The 13839-nt window shown below is 38.8% G+C and overlaps 1 non-coding gene across 1 annotated transcript; it reads left to right on the top strand.

Annotated features, from left to right (window-relative positions):
- Positions 1-11792: 11792 nt before the first annotated feature.
- Positions 11793-11867, top strand: Trnas-cga (transfer RNA serine (anticodon CGA)). Its single transcript has one exon. It is a non-coding gene; the product is annotated as a tRNA-Ser (tRNA).
- The last annotated feature ends 1972 nt before the right edge of the window (positions 11868-13839 follow it).

The following is a 13839-nucleotide window of genomic DNA, read 5'->3' as shown; positions in this document are numbered from 1 at the left end:
TAGAGTAGCATGGAGAGCTGCATCAAACCAGTCTCAGGACTGAAGACCACAACAACAACAACAACAGGTGTATAGTATCAGAAAAATTATGGTACGTCCATACTCACAACAGCTGACTATCGTTTCACACGGCCCAGTAGCAAAACTCTCCCGCCCCATCGATGTTATCACATATTTATCGAGGAATAAAGGGTTTAATTACAATTAAAAACCCCTCATGTCTTTTATTTATGTTACGCACATTTCTGCACGATAATCGGCGTATGCCAGATCAGGAGGAACTAACACGCTTTTTGTAGAAGCAGTATCTTGGAGGGTCTAGCTAACTTCTATGAAAACATCACCTCACCCTCAGATATCTTACCCTCCCCCCCCCCCCCCCCCCCCCCGAGGTTTCTCGACTTCGCCACTTCCATGAAATGATTTAACATATAAGTCTTCCAGTCAATCAGTATCGAGGACGGACTTCTATTTAACAAACCTGTCACACTTAACGACTGGGCGGGGCCGACCGTTTCTTCGTCTCTTTCATACTTCCACAGTGTTCTTTTCCGGATGGCCAATTTTGAGCTTGTCAGTTGAATTTGTGTTAGTACATTCAAGCCTTATGCTACACGTTTCCAACGTATATTTACTTGCACAACTTTCGCAGATTATACGAATTTCTCGACTAAGATGTCACTGCTATATGCAAGCGTAGACTGATAGATAGAAGACTGTGTAGCACGTCCATTCGGATTAATTGTTGGACATATGCACCAAAGTATACCAGACAGTCTCCTATACCTGTGCAGTTAAGCTATCTATACACTCCACCACATGGATCATACAAGGGTCATTCCGAAAGTAATGCCTCCTATTTTTTGTGATGACTTTGGATGTCCGCGCCCGATGTCGTTGGTGTAGTGCTAATGGTTGAACCTTCCTCTTTCATTTGCAGGTAGTTCCGTTGTTCTGCGATGGTTGACGCTAGCAGATTAGTGTTCCAAACTGGAGTCTGATATGGACGCGCGTGTAAAAGAGCGATGTGTGACTGAATTCCTCACTGCTGAAGAAACTGCTCCAATTGAAATCCATCGATGCTTGCTAAAGGTGGATGGAGACGATACTACAGGTCAAGCAGTGTGAGGCGTTGGATACGGCACTTTCAAGGTAGTAAAAAGAGTGTGTATGACAAGCCACAGCCCCGTCGTCCCTGCACCGCTGTCATCCCTCGCAATGAAGAGCGTCTTGATCAACTCATCCTTGCTGATCGGAGGATAACGCCCACAGACTTGTGTGCAAAGCTGAATGTCGGCTGTAATGCCTTGGAAACAATGTTGTAACATCTTGGTTCTCGCAAAGTCTGTGGGAGATGGGTCCTGCAGATGGTTATAGAAGAACAAAAAACTCATCAAATGGAAATTTGTCGGGCAATTCTGGACCAATATGAAGCTGAAGGTGACAATTTTCTGAATGGCACCATCACCGGAGATGAGACATAGTGTCACCACTACGAGCCGGAATCCAAAAGACAGTCCAAGGAATGGCGACATGCGAATTCTCTGTCAAAGGAGAAACTTAAGACACAGCTGTCCGCAGGCAAAGTGATGTGCACAGTCTTCTGGAATACCCAGGATATGGTTCTTTTGAATGTCCTGGAGACTGGAGCAACTGTCAATTCAGCACGCTACAAGACAACACTGACTAAGCTGAAAGCCCGAATTTCCAGGGTAAAACCAGAGAAGAAGGCCAACTTTCACCTGCAACATGATAACGCCAAGCCTCACACCTGTTTTGCGACCATGCAACTCATTGCAAAATTCGACTGGACTGTCTTACCACATCCACTGTACAGTCCTGATTTAGCACATTGAGACTTCCATCCCTTTGGACTTCTGAAAGATGGACTACCTGAACAACATTTTCAAGGCTCAGATGCTCTTCTCAGAGCTGTAAGGAAATGGTTAGCCTCAGCTGGTTCCAATTTTTACAAATGCGGCATGCAGACATTGGTTCATTGTTGCCAAAAGTGCATAACGAAAGTTGGTGACTGTGTGCAAAAGTGACAGTCTGCAGCTGAAATATTGCTCTGTTTAGCTGTGCTGTTGTGATTTATGTATCTCCTGTGGTTTCCGTGAATAAACATAGGAGGCATTACTTTCAGAACGACCGATACATTCTGCACTACCTAAGATTTCACCAGTGTCTCATATTAGGAATGCAACTTCTTAGAATCACCCACAGCATTTCCTTCTAACAGCGTCCCTGGTTGAAGGAATATATTGATTTAAACACTGATCAGGGGACTCTCATGACATGTTATTTCGAAAAAGGCTTTAGAAATATATAATTCAGCTTTCGGCAAAAGCATAGAGAATGTTAGAAACTGTCGCGATATTGATTTAGTTTACCGGTGGTATGGGCATTATGGTGCACGAGATTACTTTCCCAGGCAAAATTTTAAGTGGGTCGCAATCTTCAGTGAAGGTCTAATCACTGTGGAGATGGCTAAGGTTTCGGTAGAGTTCATGAAGACTGTCTGTACCACTGTGTGTGTTCTTGACCTCTCCAAACGTCACCTGTTCCGATTCTATTACATGTCTGTGAAACCAGATTAGATTAGATTAAGTTAGATTTACTTTCATTCCAATTGATTCACAGTGAGGAGGTCCTCCAGGATGTAGAACACGTCAGAAAAACTACAATACATGACAATATTTACAACTCGAACAAATAAGCTAATGTACCATTCTACAGGTCCCAAGTGGCATGGTCGTCATTTTTTAATGAACGCAGTATGAAAGAATCATTTTACAAATACTAACGCACTGAATTTAAAATAAAAAAAAGTTTTTTATTTATTTATAAGGTAATACACTTGTAATACAACTACTAAATACTTATTTACAATGAACACATTACCACACACACACACACACACACACACACATACACACACACACACACACACACACACTTATTTACAATGAACACATTACTGCACTGAAATTGTGTAGAAGTTATACTGAACATATATATATCAGTTGGTTCTACTGAGAAATTCATCAATGGAGTAGGAGTTGGCCACCAATAAATCCTTCAGGCTTCTTTTAAACTGAATTTCATTGGTTGTTAAGCTTTTTATGGCTGCTGGCAAGTTATTGAAAATGTGTGTTCCTGAATAATGCACACCTTTTTGTACAAGACTAAGTGACTTTAAATCCTTGAGAAGATTATTCTTATTTCTAGTACTGATTCCATGTATTGAGCTGTTGATTTGAAAAAGTGATACATTTTTAATGACAAATTTCAGTAAGGAATAAATATATTGGGAAGCAGTAGTTAGTATCCCTAGTTCCCTAAACAGGCTTCTGCAGGACATTCTTGAATTCACACCACATATAACTCTTACTGCACGTTTTTGTGCCCAGAAAACTTTAGCCCTGCTTGATGAACTGCCCCAAAAAATAGTCCCATATGACATTATGGAATGAAAGTAAGCATAGTATGCCAGCTTTTTCATTTTTATATCCCCTATGTCTGACACAATTCGCATTGCAAATAGAAATTTGTTAAGACGCTTCAGCAGTTCTGTGGTGTGCTCCTCCCAGTTGAATTTATTATCAAGCTATAATCCCAAGAATTTAACACTGTCCAACTTCTTCTATCTGCTTGTCATCGTATGTTAGGCATATACTCGCAGGACACCCCTTACAAGTTCTGAACTGCATGTAGTGTGGTTTTTCAAAGTTTAGTGACAAATAATTAACTAGAAACCAGTGATTAATGTCGATAAACATTTTAGTACCTAACCTTTCTAAGACTACACTCGATTTGCTATTTATTGCAATGTTTCTAGCATCGGCAAACTAAATGAACTTGGCTTCTGGTAATGTTACTGATAGAAGGTCATTGGTATACAAAAGAAAAAGTAAGGGCCCTAAAATGGAACCTTGTGGGACCCCACATGTAATTAGATCCCTGTTGTATGATGCTTGATAGCTTGATACATGTCTCTTTCCTAATAACCCCCTTTGTTTCCTGCCAGAGATATAAGATTTGAACCATTTTGCAGCATTTCCTGTTACACTGTAATATTCTAATTCACTTACAAGGATATTGTGATTTACACACTCAAATGCCTTTGACAGATCACAAAAATACCAGCTACCTGCAATTTTTTATCTAATGAATTAAGCACATTTTCACTGTAAGTGTAGATAGCCTTCTCAATATCAGAACCCTTTAGAAATCCGAACTGTGACTTTGACAGTATGTTATTTGAGATAAGATGGTTATAAAGCCGATTGTACATTACTTTTCCTAAAATTTTTGAGAATTCTGGCAAAAGCGAAATTGGATGGAAATTTGATGCTATTTCTTTATCTCCCTTCTTAAAAAGTGGCTGAACTTCAGCGTATTTCCACCATTCAGGAACTATTCCACTGATAAATGACTGGTTACACAGATAGCTTAATATGTTACTTAAATCAGAATCACTTTCTTTAATTAACTTTGTTGATGTTTCATCATACCCACTAGATTTTTTTGATTTTAAAGATTTTATGACAGATATAATTTCTGCTGGGGTAGTGAGGGTCAAATTCATATTATGGAAGTTACTTGAAATGTCTGGTCTGAGGTATTCCATAGCAGTATCTACACACCCTGATAACCCCATATTGTCAGTAACAGTTATAAGTTTTTTGAAAGTTCTGCAACACTATACATGTCTGTCATCAATGTATCATTTACTCTTAATGCTATTTGTCCCTCTTCATGTCTGGTTCTACCAGTCTCCTCCTTCACTATATCCCATATTGTCTTCATTTTGTTATCTGATATGACTATCTTTTCCTTATAATATATTTGCTTTGATGTCCATATTACAGTCTTCAATATTTTGCAGTATTTCTTGTTTTGTGCTATAGCATCAACATCGGAACTGTTTCGGATTGACAGATACAGTTTTCTTTTTGTTTTACAAGATACCCCATTTCCTTGGCTTCTTTGTAGTCTTCGCTAGTGTCAACTTACAGACAGTTTGATCTACTGGCTAACAGACTATGGTCCATATGAAGAATTTAGGTGCAATGCTGAGGAGTTCGACACATCTGGATTTGCGACTGATAATCCTTACAGAATAATACCTCAGAAGAAGAGAGTTATCAGAATGCTGAAACATGAGGCAAATGACTCGCAGAGTGTGGAGTTTGTAGGGCTCAGATTGAGGATGCACTCATACTGTGTAGATGCTGATGCCACCCAGAGAAGGGCTGAGGGTGTTCATCGTGCAGCCTCATGGTGGCTAACGATCACTGATAGTAAGTAGTGTTTGTGTCCTGATGATGAACATCCTCATATGGTGCAGCAATTAATCTTTTGGTCAGAGGGCCATGAGTTGCATACTGCATTGCAACAGCAAGTCAGTCTGTTGTGTCATGATAATGTCTGTCATAGCTTTGTGGATGTACGTGTATGTACAGAAGTGAACTGTATATACTGTGACAAAAAAGAAATTGCGACATCAAGAAATAATTAATGTAAGTAATGATATTTCTGGAATATATTTGTCTAGTTAACATATTGAAGTGATTAACATTACAAGATCACAGGTTAATGTAAGTGCGAGATAAGTCACTGAAAATGTGACATACTGATACATTAAAACCAGTGTAACCACCAGAAGGTTAAATGCAAGAATTCAAGTGTACATGCATTGTGTTGCACAGATGCCACATGTCAGCTTGTGGGATGGAGTTCCATTCCTGTGGCACTTGTTTGGTCAATACAGGGTCACTTAGTGCCAGTCGCGGATTATGGTGGATTTGTTGTTCAATGATGTCCCATATGTGCTCAATTAGAGACAGATCTAGTGATTTAGCATAACAAGGCAACATGTCAGTACACTGTGGATCATATTGGGTTACAACAATGGTATGTGTACGAGCATTATCCTGTTGTAAAACACAGCTTAGTATGCTATTCATGAATGGCAGCATAACTGGTTGAACCACCAGACTGACGTACAAATTTGTAGTCAGGATGCATAGGATAACTAATAGAGTGCACCTGTTGCCATGCAAAATCATAGCCCAGACCATAGCTTCAGGTGTAGATTCAGTGTCTCGCATGCAGACAGGTTGGTTGCAGGCCCTTAGCTGGCCCCCTTCTAAACAACACAAGGATATCACTGACACCGAGACAGAACCAGGTTTCATCAGAAAACACAACAGACCTTCACCCTGCTCTATAATCATCATTGTGGCTGGAAAAAAATCCTGGAAGAACAGTAACAATGATGACTGAAGAGAATCATTTGACATCACAGGTGCGCTACCCTTCCATCAATTGCTGCAGATTTCAATGCTGGGTGATCAATAAATATCTGCATGTGAACCATTAAATGGAACATCATCGATATGAGCTTTCGGAGCCAAAGGCCCATTTGTGTACCATTGATGACTGCACAACCCAAAGCTTTACACCTCACCTGGGCCCATCAACACCGACACTGAGCTGTTGATGACTGGAAACATGTTGCCTGATCAGACGAGTCTTATTTCAAATTGTATTGAGGGGGTGGATGTGTACGGGCATGTACACAACCTCATGATCCATGGACCCTACATATTGGCAGGGGACTGTTAAAGCTGGTGGAGGATCTGTAATGACGTGGGGCATATGTAGTTGGAGTGATATGGGACCCCTGATACTTCTAGATACAGCTCTGGCAGGTGACATGTACAAAGCATCCTCTCTGATCACCTGCATCCATTTATGTCTATTGTGCATTCCGGCAGACTTGGGCAATTCCAGGAGGACAATGCTACACCCCACATGTCCAGGAACACTCTTCTGAGTTTAAACACTTCTGCTGGCCACCAGACTCGCCCAACATCAACATTATTGAGCATATCTGAGATGCCTTGCAACATGCTGCTCAGAAGAGATCTCCACCCCCTCATACACTTAGGAATTTATGGACAGCCCTGCAGTATTCATGGTGTCAATTTTCTCCAGCACTACTTCAGACATTAGTCGAGTCCATACCACATCATGGTGGGGCGCTTCTGCATGCTCATGGGGGCCCTACACGATATTAGGCAGACGTACCAGTTTCTTTGCCTCTTCACTGTATATTAAGAACAATTGTTCATACCTCCCTAGTTAGAGAATGCTGCTGATTTTTGTAGAGTAACTGTACTGTTAATTTCAACCTTCTAGATTCTTCCAGTTAAATATGAATTTAACCATTTGTGCACTGTCCCACTCATACCACAGTACTTGACCTTATCTAGAAGAATCTCATGACACACACAGTGAAAAACCTTTGAGAAACCACAAAAAATCCCATTTGGATTCAGAGCATTTAATATTTGATCAGTGAAAGCATATATAGCATTTTCTGTAAAGAGCCTTTGTGAGACTAAACTGACATTATTTGTTAGTACTTCATTTTCACAAATATGTGAAGCTAGTCTTGAATACATTATTTTAAAGAATTTTCGATAAAGCTGTGAGAAGTGAGATTGGGTGGTAACTGTTAGCATGAGACCTGTCCTTTTTATGCAATGGTTTAACAGTGGCATATTTCAGTCTATCCAGAAAAGTGCCCTGTTTCAGTTAGCTACTGTAGCTGAGAATCCTAATTATCTGTTGGGAACAAGCTTTAAGTACTCTATTAGAAATGCCACTAACTTCATGTGAGCATTTACTTTTGAGTGACTCTATTACTGTTGTAATTTCACTAGGATAGGTAGGTTGAATTTCAGTTTTATCAAATTGTATAGGTATTGCCTCTTCCAATACAGCCTAGCAATTTCTTATGAACAGCTGGATTCTATTTTCTCTACAGCACTTAAAAAAGATAATTAAAATATTTTCTGCTTCCGACATTTATTAACAAACTTTTCATTGAGTTTGATCGAAATACAGTCTTCCAATGCTCTTGTTACCCTGTTCTCCTTTTAAGAATATTTCAAACTGTTTTAATTTTACTATCAAACAAGCTAATCTCAGACATAATGCACATACTTCTGGTCTTTTTAATAATTTTTCTTAATACAGTGCAGTAGTTTTTAAAATGTTTGAGTCTTTCTGAATAATTATTCCTTCTAGCTATAAGATAAAGTTCCCTTTCCTGTTTACAATTTTTTTTACTCCTTTAGTAAGCCATGGCTTATCTGAGGGAAACTGTTTTCAAATATACTCACAACCATATCATGAAACAGGTTAAATTTTAAATTAGCAACAGGTTTCTGTAACCTCATCCCAGTCTAACTGTTGCATGCTTTCCCTAAAATTTGCATCTGTTAAATCATTAATTGAATGCATTATTTTCAAGAACTGTTTTGCATTACAGTATGGAGCTACATCAGATACTGTAACTAGCTGTGCATCATGATTAGAAAGACTATTCTTAACAGGAAAATATTTTATTTGGTTAAAATTACCTTGTTATATAAAAACATTATCTATCAGTGTGCTGCTTTCCTCTTCTACCCAAGTAGTAAAAACAAAATCAATAACTGATGTCAAATTGAAAGAAGCAATTAATACTTCAAGGTCATTCTATCTACCAGACTCTTTCAGAAAATTTACATTGAAACCCCACAACAATAATTTGTGTGTATATATAAATTTAAGTTTTATATTAAAGCATCTCTCTGTACTGAAAAACTGTTAATAAAAATTATATGCATTGCAAAAAGTTGTTCGCAAAGAAAAGTTATTTTTAAGAAACCTGGTAGCCATTCCTTTCACTGTGGTTAGCTGACCAAGAATCACAAGGCTCACACAGCTGATCTACAGAAATAAAAGGGGAGGAGGACTTGATTTCCCACCTTTCTTAAGTAGATCAATTGAGGGAGAGTGCCCTTGTTTTAGATCATTACCTGAGTCAGAATTGGTACAGTGAATATGTGACCTTAATTGTCCTATTATTTTTATGTCACAACATTGTCCTACAGGCATGGGTGATGTTTGAAGAACATGTGACAGGTATCAGGTTATATCTTGACCTTGAATGTATCATACACAATTGCACATGAGTGACTTCGGGAAAGAACATTGTCAGGATTTTAACTGGTCCTGCTATCCTACTGATATCACTCTGAAAACCTAAAAATTCATTAAGAAATTGAAAAATGGTAAAGCTACAGATTTTGATGATATGGGGAAGGAACAAAATAAATATTTCAGTATGTAAACAAAATGTATTGCTTCATTAAGTTTTCCACTTTGATTTGATCCTGGATGATGAAATTACTCCTAATACATGTCACTCGCATCCTCTTTGAGACCGACTGTAATGTGTAGAGGTCTCAGTAAAATACAGCTTTAGGCCTCGTTAGATACTGCACAGATGGGTAAAGGTGCCAATGGGCTGTTGGTGTTGCAATGTGGGGAGGCTAACCAGCTGCTGCTAACACTGGTCCAAAAATTATCACTTTTTCCTTTTACAGAAATGAAAGTAGCTGTAATTTATAGATTTAGATGTGATAAACAAGAATATCAAGGTTAAAATTATCTCCTAGGATTATATTAAATAAGATGTTTACACTTCACAGTCACACTTATGGGACATTATGAGAGCTACACGCAAAGGCATTATGTCAAGAGACACCCTGCCATAAGCGAGTGAGATGAGTGCTTCAGTACCATATGGCAACACTGCTTTACATCATGACTCATGTGTGTACCATAAAGTTGCATGAGAATTATCAAATATAGGAAACAGATGTGATTGTTATTGTCGCTTGTCTTTTGCTGTTACTGGAACAAGTGCCATGGCAGTTAGCAGTGAATGTATGTGATGTAAAGTGTTGCAGTTGAAGAATTGTGTCATTGTGCACATTTATGCTTGCACAAAAATACCCCACACTTGCAGTAACAAACCAGGTAACTTTTGTTACATAAGTGCAGATGTTATTTGTGGTTCAAGAAGGTGAAAATTGACTGAAGCAGTGAAACAACCATATGCCTTGTGTTTCAGTGTTGAGTTAGAGGTCAAGATAAATTTTAGGCTCCATGCATGTATATACCTTATGTTCATCTGCACTGAATGCTTGGATGCATGGTAAAAACACTTCCATGAAGTTTGGTGTGCCTGCTATTAGGTGTGAACCCATTAACAATGCATTGGATTGCTATTTTTGTATGTATGTCCCTTGAGGAAAAGAGTTAATATCAAGAGGAAAAGGAATTTTCCATTCCCTGATATCATATCTGCTATTTTCCTGTGGCTCATGGCAAAGAATTGTTAGTTCCTGTTCCACCAGATGTAACACCCTCAAGTATTGATAGCAATGACACTGAACCAACACATACAACCAATAAAGTGTAGTTGTCCACCAGTGACACTGGCGCTACATTTACACCAACTTTGTCATCTAGAGAGCCAGACACAATCACACAGTGTGAACTCAGCTATGTGATTAAGAATTTAGTTCTACCGAAGTGTAAAGCTATACTTTTGGCCCCATGGCTGCAGCAGTGGAATCTCCTTGATGACACAATATGTGTATTTGTGTTTTGGAAGAGCCAAAAAAAATTGAGTGTCATTTCAGTATGGAAGGTGCCATTACTTTGATGGTTTGTTGGATGACCTGAACATTACATACAAACCGGACAGGTGAAGTCTCTTTATAGATGGTTCAAAAACAAGCCTGAACATAGTACTGCTGCACTGTAGTAATGAAATGCCATTCATCCCTGTCATATATGCTGCCTTAGTTAAAAAAAATTATACCATGTTGAAATCTATTAAAACTTTGTTAATTACAGTAAGCATGAGTGGCTGGTACATGGAGATTTCAAACTCATAAAATGCAGTTGGATTTGTAAGAGGATTACATTCATTATTGATGCAACTTGTGTGAGTGGGACAGTCACATAAGAGAAAAATGCTACCCACAGAGAAAATGGCCTCCAAAAACAGCTCTGGGTGTAGAAATAGTGCCAAAGAACCTGTAGTTAAATTGTTCTGCCATTTGTGCACATTAAGTTGGGACTCATTACAGGCTTTGTTAAGGCTATGCACAGAGATGAAACAGCATTTCAGTATTTGTGTCAGACGTTTCCATGACTCAGCACAGAGAAGATCATGTATGGGATATTCATTAGTCCACAAATATGTCAACTGTTGGAGGATATATACTTTGAGCCCACTGTAACTTCTGGTTAGCAGCACGTATGACATTATTTTCATAATGTGACAACATTGCTCTTCGGAAACAGGAGAGGCAAAAATTACAGGGACCTTGTGGATGAACTCATTCATGCTTATAATGTCACTGGCTGCAACATGACCCTGAAAATGCACTTCCTCGATGTGTGCATTTGGTTCAAATTGTGATGAGCATGGTGAATGGTTCCGCCAGAACATTTCTCTCATGAAACAGCGGTACACAGGATGGTGCATGACTGCTGTGTTGGATCATTTCTGTTAGATGCTACAGAGAAATGCTCCAGACACCACTCACAGGAGGCAGGCAAAGAAATGGTGTGAATAAACTAGGAAAGTTCAATTAATGAATACATCCAATTGATTATGGTAATAATGAAATTGGTTCAAATGGCTCTGAGCACTATGGGACTTAACTTCTGAGGTCATCAGTCCCCTAGAACTTAGAACTAATTAAACCTAACTACCAAACTTGGGACCTTTGTCTTTCATGGGCAAGTGCTCTACCAACTGAGCTACCCAAGCACGACTCACGCCCCGTCCCCACAGCTTTACTTCTGCCAGTACCTCGCAGGAGAGCTTCTGTAAAGTTTGTAAAGTAGGAGGGATGGGGCATGAGTCATGCTTGGGTAGCTCAGTTGGTAGAGCACTTGCCCACGAAAGGCAAAGGTCCTGAGTTCGAGTCTCGGCCCGGCATACAGTTTTAATCTGCTAGGAAGTTTCATATCAGTGCACACTCCACTGCAGAGTGAAAATCTCATTGCAGTCTCATAGTTATTAGCGATGGTCTTTTGTCACTCAAGAATGTTCAGCTGATGTGTGAAACGACATTTTCATGTCAAAAGTAGTGAAAATAAGTGACAGAAAATCTACTGTGAACAAATAACTGAGTAGTATAGTTTACAGTGATTATTGATTCCAAGCAAAACTGCAGCTCATATCTATCAGTATGCACCATTGTTAAAAACAATGATAGTTTGGAATCACAAATTACTAGTTTTACATAAAACTATAAATTGATGTAACATGGAAAAACATTTAACTGAGACATTGATTCAGGTGTCACTATGAAGAGCTTTCAGAATACTACAAGCACCCAAAGTGGGACTATAAAAATATTCGCCAAAATATGGGTGAAAATTGGTATTAAACCAAAAATTATAAAAAATCAAATATGTCATCTCATATGATTTGTAAATATGTTCAGAATTATAGCAAACACACATCAGAGGAAAGCTTGTGTCAAAAAAATCAAAAAAGCCTAACAAGTACACTCACAAGCAAATGCAAGAGCTATGGCAGCACTGAAAAGGAAATGGAAAAACATCGCAAATCGATCATGTAGTCAGTCCATCAGGCATAAGGTGGTCAGCAACAGTCCCCACTTGTGGTTTATCTATTCTGTAACCATTATACTACACTATATAACCATTATATTCAAGGGATTGATAATTAAATTATATATTAATACAAAACACTTGTTATGATTTTATCCTGACATTTTTGTGAAAAATTTATCATGCCGACTCAAACTGCACACACAGAATTTTTTTAAAATCCTGGGTCTGGAAGAAAGGAAGCATGTTTTCCACACCCAGTATACGCATTTACCTTAGCTGTTCATTTAATCGTCAGAGAAAATAGAGAACACCCAATCAGAATAGCTGATACAGGATGTTCTTTACATACATACAAATATGCAACCATTTCAGATTATTTATCACAATGATGACACAGGAATTCACCTTAGAGTATGTTACCCTACTATTGAATTAGTAATACACATTACCAGAAAGCCATGAATGTGTTGTCTTAAACAGACTAGAATGGTTTACTGTTATTTCAACTGCTGGCTCCACTGAATTAACTGAATATGGTAGATAATATTTCATGACATTGTGAATCTGGTGCTTAACTTATAAGGTACCAGTATGAAAAGTTCAAAATACAGGTCATTTCTTCCTTTTGGGTCACACTTCCAGAGCTACAGACTGTTTTTCTCTTGTGGCATATATGACTACTCATAAGTACCCTGACGACCTTGATTCTTTATCTTCTGGAAGTAGGCATAGTTGGATGCTACAGACTTATTTTGCAAAATGTAATTTACTGGCCTATAGGAATGAATAGGTAGAAGAGTAATTTGTCGCAATCAGTTTCTGAGTTTAACAATGGAACGATCTGTGGGCCTGAGGATGGTATTGAAGCTGGATGTCTCCATTTGTATACAGCCATTAATGATGGAACCCCACTTTTATCAGCTGTTCTGGACTTGATGTGAAGGTGTCTATGGCATCATGAGAACTTTTCTGATGTATATGGTGAAAAAGTTAGTTGAGTTTAAATCAGAATGCAGTACATTATAGAAACCCACACTGCTAGTCATGCGGTCTAACATAACATACTGCTTCCCAAGTGGGAAGTTGTGCCGGTCCACAGCATGAATCCACCCGGCAGATTAGTGTCGAGGTCCAGTGAGCCGGCCAGCCTGTGGATGGTTTTTAATGCGGTTTTCTATCTACCTTGGCAAATGCAGGCTAATTCCCCTTATTCCACCTCAGTTACATTATGTCGGCAATTGCTGTGCAACCACTGTCTCCATGTATGCGTACACAACAATTACTCTACCATGCAAAATTTGGGGTTACACGCGTCTGGTATGAGATATT

The sequence above is a fragment of the Schistocerca serialis genome, chromosome 4, assembly GCF_023864345.2.
Source record: "Schistocerca serialis cubense isolate TAMUIC-IGC-003099 chromosome 4, iqSchSeri2.2, whole genome shotgun sequence".
NCBI classification, from domain to species: Eukaryota; Metazoa; Arthropoda; class Insecta; order Orthoptera; family Acrididae; genus Schistocerca; species Schistocerca serialis.
This window is presented reverse-complemented; position numbering and strand designations above follow the sequence as displayed.